Below are 16,953 nucleotides of genomic sequence, written 5' to 3'. Positions count from 1 at the left end.
ACAAATTAAGATACTTCAGACTAAATCCGAGAGCTCTCTGATATTTCTGTTTATTCATTCATTTTCTTTTCAGCTTTGTCCCTTTATTAACCCGCGGTCGCCACAGCGGAATGAACCGCCAACTTATCATGCAGCGGATGCTCTTCCAGCCAATCTCTGGGAAACATCCACACACACACTCATACACTACAGACAATTTAGCCTACCCAATTCACCTGTACCTCATGTGATGCTGTACCTGCATCACCCTATTTTTGACTATATGCCACTGAAGGCATATTGTCTGTTTTGAGGAAGTTTTTTTTTTTTGTTTTTATGGACTTTAAATGATGATTGAATCTAAAATATCCTCATTTGTATTCAGAAGATAATAGAAGGTCTCAGAGAATTGGAAAACCATGAGGGTGAGTTATTAATGACAATTTAAATTTCGACATTAACTAAGCCATAAAGTAAACAGCTCAACAGGATATATTATTCTGACACGTAATGCAAACTAAATAATACATTGAGTACAAGGCATCCTATATTTATGCAGACATGTCTACATAATACTTACTGTACATGAAGTTTTCACCCTTTTTGGACCCTTGTATCACAGGAAACCAAATATTTAGATTTGCATAACTTAATTATGATTATATATATATATATATATATATATATATATATATATATATATATATATATATATATATATACATAATATAGTATGCAAGACCTCTCCCTCTCGTTCTACATGAATTGGGGTTTATTTCGATGCATTAAATTAAGACTTTGTCTGGAAACTGTTCGGTGACAAATTGTTTAAAGACTTCTCAGCGGTAGTGTGTTTATCTTAGTGGGTCTTAAGTGGTCTTATGAAAATAACAGTAGTGGCCACGGGGCCTCATATGTAACAGGTATGAGTGTGGCAATGCACCGGCATCAGTGCATCTGATCACTGGTGAAACTCCTGATGAAGTGCTTAAAGAGGAGGATGGTGACAGTACATTAATATAGCGCTGCTTTGACCTTGCTTTACGCTAGCTGTTAGACTGTGAAAGAGGATGAACTCCGTGAAGAAGCTCTGACTGTGAGTGTGTCAGGTAAAGGACTGTCAGGGTTAAAATCTGTCTTTAGAAAGAGAAAGAAGGCTCTAACAGAGTCAGGCCAAAGGCTGCAGGAGCCAGGAGCCCCTGCCAGGACTGTGGTAGAAAGCTGTTAATGAGCATTGTAAAGCTCTTAAACATAATGATCTGGACTTCTCTCCCAGCGCTAATGTCTATCACATGCCCAAACCCGGCCAGCCTTCAGTCTGACAACAACGCATGTCCTGGATGAGGCTAACAGTAAGAATGACCTCAAGGATGGACACAGTGGACAAAAGAAGTGCAAACTGCAGCTTGGTATTGAATTAAGGTCACTGATGTGATGCTAGTTTATTTATATAGATCTCAAAATGCATTAAAAACTTCACACATTAATCTGAATACACCAGTTCTCTCTCTCAGTTCCTCTTTATGAAAATTTGTGTTGGTATTCATTAATTTTCTTTTCGGCTTATTCCTTTTATTAATCTGGGGTCGCCACAGCGGAATGAACCGCCAACTTATCCAGCATATGTTTTACGTAGCAGATGCCCTTCTAGCCGCAACCCATCACTGGAAAACACCCTACACTCTCATTCACACACATACACTACAGGCAATTTAGCCTATCCGATTCACCTATAGTGCATGCCTTTGGACTTGAACCTCAGAGAGGTTTGACTTTCATTCACTGCCATTCATTTTAAAAAGCTCACTCTAAAAAGAGAGTTCACTCTAGTGAACTGCATCCATGTTAGCATGAAATGTTTGATGTGATAATTTCACAGGAGGAATCCACACAGATTTGAATACTCGTTCTCGCCACCTACAGTGCAATTCGGCCAGGATATCAAGGTGAAAGTCATCATAGCTTGCGTAGAATAGAACCAGCTCCCAACTCAACTTTGAGAATAGATTAACGGCGATATTTTTTTTTCATCGCTGATAACGGCCCACCACTACTTAAAACATTGGAAAACTACTTGCCACAGTGGCTGATGATCAAAAAAGTTAACTTCAAGCACTGTTAATATTTATTAAAACACTTCAAAACACAAAAGAAATCCTAAGAGATGCATCCCACATTTATGCAAGGCTTAACAAAAGTATATTATTAGTTTTGCATCACATAACAAGTGTTACATTTAAAGGTAAAACCTTTTAAAGTTACAAAAAAACTATATTTAAGAAATGAATACTTGTCTTAAACAAACAAGACTTGTCTTTATCATAGACATTCTGATTAGTCACTTACCCACAAATCAAAATGTAAATTTGTATACTTCAAAAAAAGTTACAGGACAAATTCATGGTCTGGTGAGCTCTTTTAGTTACTTTAATGCATAAACTAGAACATTATATCACTGCAAGATTTGGATTTATTGGCTTTCTGCTGAAAATCAAACAACCTGACACTTGCATAAGCATCTAAAATAGCCTAATAAATTATCACACATTAGCGAACTCTCCCAGTACCGCACGTTTCCTGTTCCAGACAGGCCGAACGGCAAACACCAAGGGACAAACACCACTCTGTCCTCTTGATTATATCAAATAAATACTTACAAGTCATGATTGAGGAGGAAAACTCTTTTGTGTGAATGCTTTTGGCCATGAATCAGAGCGCTGACATTTTAAGGTCCCACTGTTGGTTCTGCCGCTGACTTGCTTTCACACAGTATGTTGCACGTGTTCGTGACAAGCGGCACTATAAGAGCACTATTAAATATCTTGTGCTTTATTCCTGCTTTGAGGTAGACTAATTAACCGTGTGCAGCACGCACTCCCCGATGACATATGTCCTGAAGAGAGCCAAAAATAACACAACTGCGGGAGGGAGAGTGTGCATGTGTGTGTGTGTCAGTAAAGTAGAGGTTTGGGGTGTATTTAAGCGCACTGCATCTGCATTAAAAGCTGAGCTGATTCTCCCACAGGGGTGTTTTAGAAACCCCTGGCCTGAGGCATGATCGGCTGCGCTACAGCATGGCAGTGGAGGACACTAGACAGAGCCACCTGTAGAGGGAAACTAATCTCACATGTGCAGCCCTGACAGGACATCCGTCAACAAGACCAGAGCCGTGTTGAGCTGATCTATTAACGTTAACAACTGGCCCCTGCCGTGTACTGAGGAAACAGGCAATAAGTTAGTTTGGAGGATCTGGTTCGGAAGTGGACTCCACAGGGCAACGTAATCAAGGCCTGTGGGAGTACGCAAACGCTTCAGAGTGTGCAACAATCGCTAATCATAATGTAAGAGGCATTATAGTGTATGCTTTGTAAACAGTCTAGTATCATCTAGTATTCCCCTCTACAGAGCTTCTAAAAATGATTTTATAAGATATTTCAAAAATAGAAAATGTCCTGCATTCTCAGAGAAACAAGATAAGATACAACCTTAGTATGATTTGGACTGTTGCAGTGATTTGTTAATCACAATGGGTGTTGGGACAAAAAAAGCTGCTTTTTCACTGTCATGTTGGATGTTTCTAAAGCCTGGTTTATACTTCTGCATCGAGCGATCGCCGTGACCCATGACGCATGACTTGCACGTAGCCGTGCATTTATACATCTTTGTGCTGTTTGTGTTGCTCTGCAACAACATCTATAAAATGCTAGCTGGCAGTAGGTTATGCTAGGTTCGTCGAGTTTCTTCACGGGTGTTTTTTTTCCTGAACACTACCTTAAATGTACAAGTAGCTCTAACTCGCTCATTCTGAGGCGGGAGCCAGCAGACATGCAACAACTTTAAACACAAGGTAAACACAAAACAAACAATTCCATCTGGAGCTCCTTCATGGGACTCGACACTAGCTGACCAATCACAGAGCTTGCTCTATGCCTCATTGCGACGTTTAGTTACATTTTTTGAGAGGTGTGTGTCAATGTCTGCATCAGCCATGGCAAGGGTTATGCGACTGCATGAAGGCTGCACCGGACCATACACGTGCGCTTGTAGCAGGAATATAAATCAGCCTCACGAACCGTTCCAACTGTGTTTTCACTTTAAATATCAGAAAAAAAGAGTTTGTTTACATTAGATGTACAATACCAAGAAAACAACTGGCACATTTGTATTACATTCCAGCGAGCTCCGGTGGAAAATGAAACTATCTCTGTGCTGTCACTGTCCTGGATCAGCAGAGAATGGAACTATTAAGCAAAGAGAACCATTCAGCTAGGCATGGGCCGGTATAAGATTCTGACGGTATGATAACCTTTGATAAAAATATTACTGTTTCACGGTATTGTGATTACTGCTCAAAAATATATTTTTTTCAAATGTCTGGGTAAAAAACAAAAAAAAATTAGTTTATTTTGAACACAATATATTTTATTTTGAGAAACATTTAAAGTATATTGTGTCAGTAAACATGTCAGACTGAATAATTCAAATGAATCATTTTCTTCTGCTGTCTTCATTAGTTTCAAAAACACAGATGTCATTACAATTTGTTTGATATCCAGCGTTGAATATCTTTACTGCCGGAGACACTGTTGTCCTAAAAAAATAAATAAATAAATAAATCTTATTTATACCTTAGGAAAGGTATAGCAGAAAAATTTGGCGGATTTAAAACCTTGACTTTTCCAAACCACGTTATACCTTTAAAACTGTTATCATCACAGGTCTACATTCAGCACAATAATGGAAAAGCTGCTAAAGATTCTGGCGACGTGATCATAAATGCTATTAAAAACATCAATCAATGATGGATTGAGAAGTAATATGTAATCTCTCGGACATAGATCCTGTTTATGACACAAAAAAGGGAGTAAAAAAAAACTAAAAACTGCCAGTCAAAAACAGACACAAATATTCTACTAAACATGGTTGAATGGTCAGATTATCACATAAAACAGCTAATTCCCATTGCCTAATTCTGACATTCGTAACTTTTTATCTGCAGGTTTAATGGATAGCCCTATAAATAGACCATGTCATAAAGTCAGTAGTAGGCGTTTCTACAGCCAGTCTCCCTAGTAACTGTGCTACTGCTATTACCAGCAAAAATTCCTGGATGTTTGACTTTAGATTGAAATGAAACTAAAAATAACACAGCAAATTTAAAGATTCTAAAATGCTAATTTTGTAGAGGTATCAAAGCATTGTGTATTAACAACAAATAATACATGCTCAGTTTCTGTCATTTGTGTGCTTATCTCTGTATGTGTGTAGAATCAAGTCATAAACACTACAGACTAGAAAGAATTTCTCCTCCATCTGCAGCTCTGCACAAGAAGTATGGCCAGAGGAGAAATGGTCATACCCAACTGAGCCTGGTTTCGAGTTTTTTTTCCCTTTACTTTCGTCAATTGGTGAACTTCTTTCTTGCTACTGGCTTGCTTGATTTGGGACTTGTGGAGCTGTGCAATGATGGATTTGCTCTTTGGTGTTTGGACTTTCAGCAGTGAAAATTAAACCACACAGAACTAAACCAAACCGAACTTCAACTCTGAAAACTGGACTGACACAGTTTCAATCTACTAGAACTTCTATGTTTAGCTGCTTGGACACAATCTACATTGTAAAAGCGCTATATAAAGGAGCATGAATTGAACTGAATCTACACTCAACCACAACATTATGTAGACCAAATCAGATTTAATGTCTTGAAGTTGTGTTGCATAATGCTGAACTCTGCTCTCACTTGCATAAATTAAGTCATCACATCAGGCCTGCTCACCTCAAATCATCAGTTCTATTGTTCAACCAATTCAACTGTGGTGAACGAAGCTTCGGTGTTGACAGAAAACACACAAGTCTCTGAAATCAGGCATGGAGTCGAAAGTCCCATTTCTATGTTGAATAAAAACCTTTATAAAATCTTATCAACACAAAAAAGCAGTTCCTGTGGCATTTTTCTTGACAATACCCTGTAACGGTGTTACTACAAAAACACCTGTACCATACAAACGCACCCCAATCAATCTTTTTTCAGCATTTGATTTCTGCTTTTTAAAAGGGAGAAAAAAAGTAATGATTGGTGCTGACTGAATGTGAATGTGCCTGCCGTGTAGGAGCAGCGAGAGAGCCGGAGCTGAAGGCACGATGGAAGACAATGGATGAAAGGAGCTGTCAGAGCGAACAGGAGAAGAAAAGAGAGAAGTGCCATGGGAGCGAAGTAGAGGGATGGGATGACAAAGCTGGGAGGTGACGGAGGAGGAGGGGAGAGGAGGACACAAGGTGAATATGAGAGCCTCGCTCCTGACCTCTCTCTCGGTTTGAGGAGCCCAAGATCTGAAAATGACATCAGATAGGGGAAGTTTGACTCTCTTTCATGCTTTCATGTGTCTCGCTCTTTCATTATGCCGGCACCACTCTCGCTTGCATGAATGGACAATACATTTAAAACAGCAGAGTGGAATACATACATATCTGACATCTGTTGTTCTGCCTAGAAGGCAAGATTTTACCGATAATGTTATATGTCTGTCTATATATCAGTCTAGCTAACATCCATCTATCTGTTTACTTGCTTATTTCTTACAAACAGATGGACAGGTGAACAGATGAATGGATCTGTATCTTGGTCAAGACAGACAGACAGGCAGACCAATACAAGATAGAACGATAGAACTAAAGAATAATAGACAATAGAATGATAGATAGAATAATAATGAGAAATGATATACAGTTTGACAGAACGATGGATAGAATTGATCGATAGAATGAGCGATGGATATTGAACGATTGATTGGATGGCTTGAACAATGGATAGAATTGAATAAAGGATTAGATGGATGATTCAATGATGGATAGAATTGAACGATGGATTGGGTGGATAGATTGAACGATGAATAGAATTGAATAATGGATTGGATGGATGGAACGAACAATGGATGGATTGAACGGATTGATGAATTGAATGGATGGATTAAATGTATGGATAGAATTGAATGATGTATTGGATGGATGGATTGAACAACGGATAGAACTAAATGATGGATTGGATGGATGGATTGAACGACGGATAAAATTGAATGATGGATTGGATGGATAGATTCAACAATGAATAGATTTGAACTATGGATTGAATGATAGATAGAACTGAACGATGGGATGGATGGATTGAACAAGATAGATTGAACAAATGGATGGATTGAATGGATGGATTGAACAGATAGATTGAATGAATGGATTGAATGTTGGATAGAATTGAAAGATTGACTGAATGGATTGAACAGATGGATGGATTGAACAGATGGATGGATTGAACAGATGGATTAAATGGATGGATTAAACAGATGGATGGAATTAAACGTTGGAATGGATGGATGGATTGAACCACGGATAAGATGGATGGATTGAACGATGGATAGACTTTGAACTATGGATTGGGTAGATGGGTTCAACGATGGATAGAATTGAACTATGGATTAAACAATGGACAGAGTTGAACGATGGGATGGATGGATGGATGGATTGAATGAGATAGATTGAACGGATTGATTGAATGGATAGATGGATTGAACAGATAGATTTAATGGATAAATTAAACATTGGATAGAATTGAACAATGGATTGGATGGATGGATTGAATGATTGATAGAATTGAATGATGGATTGGATGGATTGAATGATGGATGGACTGAGCGGATGGATGGATTGAACAAATGGATTGAACATTGGATAGAATTGAACGATTGATTGGATAGATTGAACGATGGATATAATTGAACGATGGATTGTATGGTTTAAATGATCGATGGATTGAACGGATGGAGAGATTGAACAGATAGATTGAATGGATGGATTGAATGGATGGATTGAATGTTGGGTAGAATTGAATGATTGATTGAATGGATGGACTGAACAATGGATATAATTGGACGATGGATTGAGGGATGGCTTTAACGTTGGACAGAAATGAATGATTGATTGGATGGATGGATTGAACAATGGATAGAATTGAACAATGGATTGGATGGATAGATTGAATGATGGGATGGATGGATTGAACAATGGATGGATTGAACGGATGAATGGATTGAATGGATGGATGGATTGTAAGGATGAATGGATGGATGATGGATGGAGGGATGGATCAGACCAAAAAAAAACAAAACTTACAATAGATAGGAAGATTGATAGAACGAAATATGGATAGATAAAACAAGAGACAGACAAAACAATAAATAAATCAATGAAGCAATCCATGCATAGAGCCATAAACAGAATGATATAGAACACAGAAAAACAAACATAGATAGCATAATAGACAGGTAGGTAGGTGGATGGATGGATGGATAAATGGATAGATAGATAGATAGATAGATAGATAGATAGATAGATAGATAGATAGATAGATAGATAGATAGATAGATAGATAGATAGATAGATAGATAGATAGATAGATAGATAGACAGATGAAACATTAATTGACAGAACTATACAACAAATGACTAAATGACAGACAGACGAATAGACGAACGGAAAGACGAAGGGACAGATGAACAGATAGATAGAATAATAATTATAGAACAATAAAAGTAGAACAATTAATTAATGAATTGGTACAACAAATTACTAAATGACAGACAGACAGAGATAGACAGACAGACAGACAGACAGACAGACAGACAGACAGACAGAAAGGGACGTGCTAAAACACATGAAGTTTCAGTGAAGGAACTACAGTAAAAGCCAAACACTGAACGGCAGTAAACATCACGAAGCGTATAAAATCACTGAGCTCGAACAAGCAGTGAATATGCAAAGCAGAGAAATGTCAACAAATCCTGCAGACAGCTGTTTGGGGTTTCTCTACCATTGCTGGGATTTTGGACGGTTCTTTGCCTCCCGCACCACTATTTCTATAATCCCAAACAGATTTGCTCCAACCACCAGAACAGCCAGAGTCTGGGCGTCTCTGCAGTGTTCTCCACAGAGAACATTAATAGGCTGCATGTGCTGATAAATCATGGAATGGATTAGACGCAACGTATGTGGTCCTCTGCCGTAACTACTGGTGGCATTTAGGGACACATTTTAACAAGAAGAGAAATTGATCCATGCTGTTCTCACATCCACACTCGAGGGCTGAATTCTGTCAGTTGACCAAGAGTCATGACATAACTGGGGCATTCTTTTGTTCTCATCAAAAATGCATAATTGTACAGTTCACGAAAAAATACAAAAAAGTACTGTGAAAATGTTAGATGTCAGATTAACAGTTTATTGTCAGGAATATTTAAAACAATGATAATTTGATAATATTAAAATACCTTGAAGAATCACAGTTAAGTACACAGTGCAGGCCAAGAAACGGATTGGTTTACATTTGTAATACTTTTCCACTGTGTTTTAAACCTCTAGGTTTTCCATTAAGATTTTAAGTTAAAAGGGAAGTGGGAAAAAAAAAAAATATATATATATAATGAAATATTACAAAATACCGGCCACTTTATTAGGTACACCTTACTAGTACTGGGTTGGACCGCCTTTGCCTGCAGAACTGCCTTAATCCTTTATGGCATAGATTCAACAAAGTACTGGAAATATTCCTCAGAGATTTTGATCCATATGGACATGATAGCATCACGCAGTTGCTGCAGATTTGTTGGCTGCACATCCATGTTACGAATCTCCCATTCCACCACATCCCAAATGTGCTCTATTGGATTGAGTTCTGATGACTGTGGAGGCCATTTGAGTACAGTGAACTCATTGTAATGTTTGAGAAACCAGAGATGATTCACGCTTTATGACATGGTGCATTATCCTGCTGGAAGTAGCCATCAGAAGATGGGTGCACTGTGGTCATAAAGGAATGGACACGGTCAGCAACAATACTCAGGTAGGCTGTGGCATTGACACAAAGCTCTTCTGGTACTCATGTGGCCAAAGTGTGTCAAGAAAATATCCCCCCCACCAGCCTAAACCGTTGATACAAGGCAGGATGGATTCATGCTTTCATGTTGTTGATGCCAAACTCTGACCCTACCATCCGAATGTCATAGCAGCAATCGAGACCCATCAGACCAGGCAACATTTTTTCCAATCTTCTATTGTCCAATTTTGGTGAACCTGTGTGAATTGTAGCCTCAGTTTTCTGTTTGTAGCTGACAAGAGTGGCACCTGGTATGGTCTTCTGCTGCTGTAGCCCATCTGCCTCAAGGTTGGAAGTGTTGTGCGTTCAGAGATGCTCTTCTGCAGACCTCAGTTGTAGCGAGTGCTTATTTGAGTTACTGTTGACTTTCTATCCGCTCAAACCAGTATGGCCATTCTCCTCTGACCTCTGGCATCAACAAGACGTTTGCACCCACAGAACTGCCGCTCACTGGATATTTGATCTTTTTCTGACCATTCTCTGTAAACCCTAGAGAAGGTTGTGCGTGAAAATCCCAGTAGATTAGCAGTTTCTGAAATACTGAGACCAGCCCGTCTGGAACCAACAACCATACCACGTTCAAAGTCACTTAAATCACTTTCTTGCCCATTCTGATGCACAGTTTGAACTGCAGCAGATTGTCTTGACCATGTCTACATGACAAAATGCTACCATGTGATTGGCTGATTAGAAATTTGCATTAACAAGCAGTTGGACATGTGTACCTAATAAAGTGGCCGGGTATTGTTTAGTTTGATAACATAGAATTTTTTATACTTTAATAACAGGTCAAACACAGTATGTTGTTTCATCTTAAATGAACTGAGTGATATTTTTGTTATTTTATATGCAGTTTATTTTACATGTTGAGGAAAAATAGCCATATTTTGATATTTTCATAAAAGATCACTTTCTATTTATAATGACTTCCATATAAAACTTTTTAGAAAATGAATTTAACATGATGCGGAAACAAAAATTGGTTCGTCTCGACTTTCACCCAAAAACAGCTCATTAGCTTTTACAGAACTGGAGACCATCATAAATTACACCCGTTTCCTGCCATATAATAGCTCTATATGCTGTAACCTGCAGTATATCTGTCATTTCTATATATGCCTGAATTTATGGATGAATGTCTGTCTGTGGCTGCACTCGTTCATTTACGTGGGGGGTCGGGGTTCAGACGCAGACTCTCTGCATGCGCACGAGCTGCTCTTTCTTCAACTATCAGAGCTGGAAGGGCTGCCTGTAGTGAAGACTGATCACAATTATCCCAGTCTCCGGAGGGGCAGTCTTGTCTAGGACAGCGGGGTGAAAATTACACACATGCACAAAATAGAGCCAGGGTCAGGGGTGTCCGGATCTCAGTGCCGCTCAGAGGAGATCATGCAGTTTGAGATTTCGGCTATCTCTCTTTTCTAAGGGAGGGGCGAACGGGAAATGAAGATGGGGGATTGGAGGGTTGTAAACAATGAGGGTGCTTAATGGATGCCAATCTAATACGCCCGAGGCAAGAGAGACATCAGCACGTCAACACTCCAGACGGAGGAGGCCGCACAGCCATTATCTATAAACAAGCACAAGGCCTTTTACAAGTGCTAATAAAGATAATTAGTAGAAAAACTTGTAAACGCATAAAGACCTATTGAGATACTTATGTCATTTGTTTTTTTTTTCTAATTAGTTGTTTCCTATATGATCAATTACATGATGATGCTCATTTTTTCTGCGTGTCATTTAAATCTAAAATATAACAAATGAAGCAACACATACAGTGACTTGAATAGGCTTCAACTTTCCTGATCAAAGCCTCTTGATTATATGTGTCACTGGCCTGTTCTCTAATTGACACAATAAGAGAACAATCAGTGGCCACTTTATTAGGTACGTTTAGGATTCATTTTACATTCAGAACTGCCTTAGCTCTTTGTGGTATATTTTCGAGAAGGTACTGGAATAATTTCTGTACGTAGTTGCCACCAATATTTTGATGTTTTGTGAATCTCCTTTTCCATCTCATCCCAAAAGTGATCTATTGGATTGAGATCCTGAGACTGTGAAGGCCGTTTGACATTATACTGTCATGTTCAAGAAACCTGTTTGTGATGATTTTAGATTTGTGACAGTGTGTGGTGTTACTCTGTTAGTATAAGTACGTCATGATTTTGCCAAGTACTATGCCATTCTAGATTATCATATTTTTTGTGTGAAAATGTAATCCAAACCCATTCCCTACCCCTAAACCCAACAATAAATGTAAATTCTTCCCAAAATCAGAGGGGAATAATAGTTGTATAACAATCATGTAGAACTGTAAGCCTAAACTTAACATAAAAAGCAATCATATGCCTTAAATCTGATTGGCTGATTGGAATGTTGTTCCAGGATCGACATAGATGTCCTACTTTGTGTAATCAGGTTGGCATTGGTCCTAAAGGAACCAAATGTGAGCCAAAAAATATCCTTCACACCATTAGCAGCCTAAACCATTGAGGCAAGGAAAGATAAATCCATACATCCATCATGTTTATACCAAATTCTGTCCCTAATGCTAAAGCAGATTCCTCAGATTAGGCAACCTTTTTTTCAATCTTCAATATTTTTGGTGAGTATAGCCTCAGTTTAAGGCTCTCTGCAGTGTGACCAATTTTCTCTGGTGTAGCACATCTGTCTTAAGATTTGATGTTTTGCAGATGTAATAAGTCATAATTTGAGTTTATATTGACTCCCTATATATCAGCTGGAATCATCCTGGCCAGTCTCCACTGACCTCTGGCATCAACAAAGCATTTTTCCCCCCAAACAATTGCCACTCACTGCATATTTTCTGTTCTTCAGGTAAACCCTAGAGATCTTTGTGCATGAATAAGTAACTTAGTAGTCACTTTGTTATGTAAAAAAAAACCATACCTCATTGAAAGTCACCTAAACCACCATTTGTTTTAAGCTGGGAGTTTGATTGACAAGCAATCCAGCCAATCATAATGCTGATATTCTGTGCCCCCCTTCGCTTTCTGCCAATTTGTCTGACAGGCATCATAGTAGACATCAGTGATTAAGGTGAAAATGTGCTTCTTTTGAACTTGCAACACAGACAGCAGGTATCCAGAACGGCTGGGCAATACACAATTTTATCCTTTCCCGAAAACTAGAGAAGTGTTAGAATGGATGCATCTGTGTGAATGGCCTCACCATCAACCATCAGTGGTGCCGTCACTACTACTGAATAAAAACTCGAAATGCAAGGACTCGAGACTACCTGAGGAATTGGATGATGACAAGTGAGATGAGCAGAGCCACAATTACATTTTATAGTCTCTTATCTGTTTGAGATGTCAGTGTTCGCATGTGTTTGGGAACTATGTTAGGGAATCAGTACTTCCCATGACTGTACTTGTAGGCTATATCTTAATTTTTTTATTTTAGAGTTACGGTCACATCCAGAATCCGTTGTGTGCATATAGCTGAACTTTAGTCTCTCTGTTTCTGTCTGAAATCAGAAGGTTATTTAATTTTTCCAGAAATTATTCACAATTTCGCTGAGGAGTGCACAAATTGACAAAAAACCGCCATGGAATATAGGATTGCGAAGGGTCATTCTGATCATCATTTTAAATTTCATCTGTTTGTCTTGAGTTGTCAAGTGTACCTAATAAAGTGTATTAGCTGCACAATATATCGTTTAAGCATTGATATCGCAATGTGTGCATGCATCAGCAATAATCACAAGATATGCAATGTTGAGTTGACTTTGCAGTGTATGTTTTACATTTAAATTTACAAATTAGGGTTCGTCGTTTGATGATGCCATTATCCATCGCCAATGGACGATAGATATCACGCTGGTGAACTGGCATCACAATCCTCCGCCCCGTCCCCGTCGCAGCAGCAACCCGCTCATGAAAAACACACACTAAGGCTCCGTTTACACTAATACGTCTTAGTTTTAAAATGGCATTTTAGAACAAAAACGATTCACGTCCATACTGGCATTTCATTCAATTCTGAAAAGATCTTCGTTCACACTATACTGCTAAAAACGCACATCACGTGACCACACACACTCTGGCATGTGCTCTAGCATATGCGCACATCTGAGCTCCAAGCAGTCAGCAGGTGCTTTGAGCACAAAACCACAGAGAGCAGTGCACATTGGACACTTAATCAAGGATGTACCGCTGGATTGTGTCTCACTATAGTTGTTAAACATGATATTTAACGATATATAACTACTCTTTGGTTTTTTGAATGTATCGCTTTTGCTTTCACTCTTGTATTTAGTAACTTTAGCGAAAATCTCAGATACTGTTGGTTGGTTCCTGTTGGTTGCGCACCTTTTTTACCAACCAAGTTTGTTGACGCCATTTTAATAACACAGATCACTCTGCCTATTCATGCCAGAGTCCCGCGGAAAAAGTGATTGACAGGTGGTAATTTGTGAGTAACTTATCTTTACTTATTTATTTATTTGGTTATGGGTAAAACAAAGACCTAAAGAATCATCCCAATCAATCAAAATTAATACATTTGATTACAAATGACCAAGTCTCACTGTTAATTGCTTTTTACCATGCATGTTATTTAGATATTGGCTGCCTATGAGTACTTATAATGCACATACTCTTCATGATCTTATTCTACATCCCTAACCCAATACCTAAACTACCTTAATATCTAATAATAAGGAGCACATTAGGAGTCTATTGAAGAAAAAGTCATATTTAATGGTTAGCTAATATCGAGAATTGAATCTTAAAGTAAAGTGTGACTATAAAGTCTTTCCAAATAAGCTATTCAATTATTTGGTGAAATTGCATAGATACAGTATATAGTAATATATTTTGTACATATAAAATATAAAATTTCGAAATGTCAGATTTTTCCAATATCATGCAGCCCTTGTTTGTTTGTTACAGTAAACTAGTAAAAGAAATACAGTAAAAAAGGCAATGTTTCATGACTAAAAGGACACTGTTTTGTGTTGTGTCAAAACCTCTGTACTCTCGCACAAAGCAAGCAGCCAGAGGTTCTGTCTCTGTGTTGTGAATAAGCTATTAAACCTAAGCATTAAACAGCCCTTTTAGCGTTGTCAAACATAAGGACATTGGCGTAGCCCCACAGCCTATTTAAAACGAAGTATTCCTAGGTTTCATTCTAAAGTACACACTAAAACAGTTGGGTTTTATTTAATTACACAGATCTCCAGCCTCTTAACGCTGCTTACCACGTAGTGTATGGTTTGACTCCCTGGCTCTTCTGAAAAATGCCCATTATTCTCGATAGTGGGTTGGCCATAATGGACAAGCACAGGCATTTAACTGCAGGGTCAAAACAAAGTTTAATCATTTCAAACTCTTTATAGTCTCTTCAACAGTGCTGAAAGCCCATGAAATACCTGCACACTACAGTACAAGTGCTCATTTCTGTCTCCCAAACTGATCGTCCCCATCCCGGTAATGGGCCACAAATACACGAGGTGGGCATATAATTTCTCAAATTAATTGCTTTCTCTTTTACTCCCTCTCTTTCACATTTTTTTTTCCCTTTCATTCACCATCACAGTATGGCCATTAGGAATTACAGTTATTCAAAGCAATTCAGAGGTGAGCGTGTGAATTCAAACCGAGAGAAAATGTTATTAAACACTATAAAAATAAAAGGAAATCACGCACTAGACCGACCACTCAAAGTATGCCATACCTACAGGTAATCAGCATTCAGATTTGTCATAATGCTGCAAAATCGCAGACGATCTTAATGATCAAAGAACATTTATAAACGCAGTCTTAAAAGAGGCTCCCCAAACAATTAGTAAGCTGAGAGGCCTTTTTGTTCAGCCCAGATGCAGCGTCTCGCCTTTGAGGACAAGTGTGTGGCTTTGACCTCCGTTCGGCAGTAATGACGCAGTCTGACCCCTGAAATACTTCTCCACATTAGAATCACTATATTCACATCCTTTGCTAGCGACGTGTCTTTCGCAAGCCTCCAGCTGACATTCGGGATCCAATGCGTTGTAGTATTCTTGGAACGTTTCACCTCCCCCTTTCGTGCTATCTAGAGAACTAATCTAAAACCCTGCTATTATGATTCTTGTACTTGGCGTATCTGAGGCCAATTTAGAACATCAACACCATCAATCACAAGACAGAGGGGCCAACACTGCTGTCCTGCAGGTTTTCTTGTCATCCAGGTCACGTCCTCTTCCTACATAAGACTCGTTCGCTTTTCAGGACAGGCCTGTCTGAGCCTACTCAAACCACTGTCTATGTTATTGCGCATTTTGTCGAACTTTCGATGACCAAGTTCATCAAAACAAGGGCACTGCAGCTTTTGAAAGAATGAACAAATTGCACAAGAAGATGTTGAAAAAGAAATAAATTCCATCTTCAAACTCTCTTCCTTTATCCTAAAAAAATGATGTGCCAAATAAAGCCTCTGAGCAAGCCAATAAACAAGAGCTCTGAGTCATCGACATTGTCAGGCATGGTTGGCAAGTAGACATAAAACGAGAACATGTCTCAGGAGGAAAACAACTTTGCCCTTTTCTATTCCTCACTATGCAGAGAGTTTATAAGACTATAAAAGTCGTAAAGGCAGCCTACAAAAAATTAATCTTGCCATAAAGAGCTTATTATACGCTTGCATTCTCAGTTGCGCTACATTTATCCGTGCCACACAGGCAAGAGTTTTTTTCAGCCGTACAAAATATTCAAATCGCTGCAGTAAAGTATACATTGATGAACAAATGCATGCTAGATAAAAGACTGGGAGAATTCATTCTCCTCTCTTAATAGAAAATGTCTGAGCGACTGGCACAGTGCCACAGTTGTGCTCATCAGTGGATGATATCACATGTAATTATCTTCACACACACCCACCTAAGCTTCTCAATATCATCAAAACACACCGAGTACAAATAATCATGAGAATGAAGGGTTTTGTAGGATGCCACATTTATGGCACAATCCAAACTACATTATAAATGTGTGTGTGTGTGTGTGTGGAAACTGCGGAAACGGGTTGTTTTTAAATGTTATTTATGGCTTAAT

The 16,953-nt window shown here is 38.6% G+C and overlaps 2 protein-coding genes across 2 annotated transcripts in view; one reads left to right on the top strand and one right to left on the bottom strand.

Annotated features, from left to right (window-relative positions):
• The window catches only part of trioa (trio Rho guanine nucleotide exchange factor a), a 784,286-nt gene that overhangs the window by 682,942 nt on the left and 84,391 nt on the right, over positions 1 to 16,953 (top strand). The gene's annotated exons all lie outside the window — the stretch shown is intronic.
• Positions 1 to 16,953, bottom strand: part of dlx6a (distal-less homeobox 6a) — a 47,521-nt gene that overhangs the window by 27,038 nt on the left and 3,530 nt on the right. The gene's annotated exons all lie outside the window — the stretch shown is intronic.

The sequence above is a fragment of the Danio rerio genome, chromosome 19 (assembly GCF_049306965.1).
Source record: "Danio rerio strain Tuebingen ecotype United States chromosome 19, GRCz12tu, whole genome shotgun sequence".
Classification (NCBI taxonomy): Eukaryota; Metazoa; Chordata; class Actinopteri; order Cypriniformes; family Danionidae; genus Danio; species Danio rerio.
Note: the sequence above shows the minus strand (reverse complement) of the source record. Positions and strands in the feature narration are given on the sequence as shown.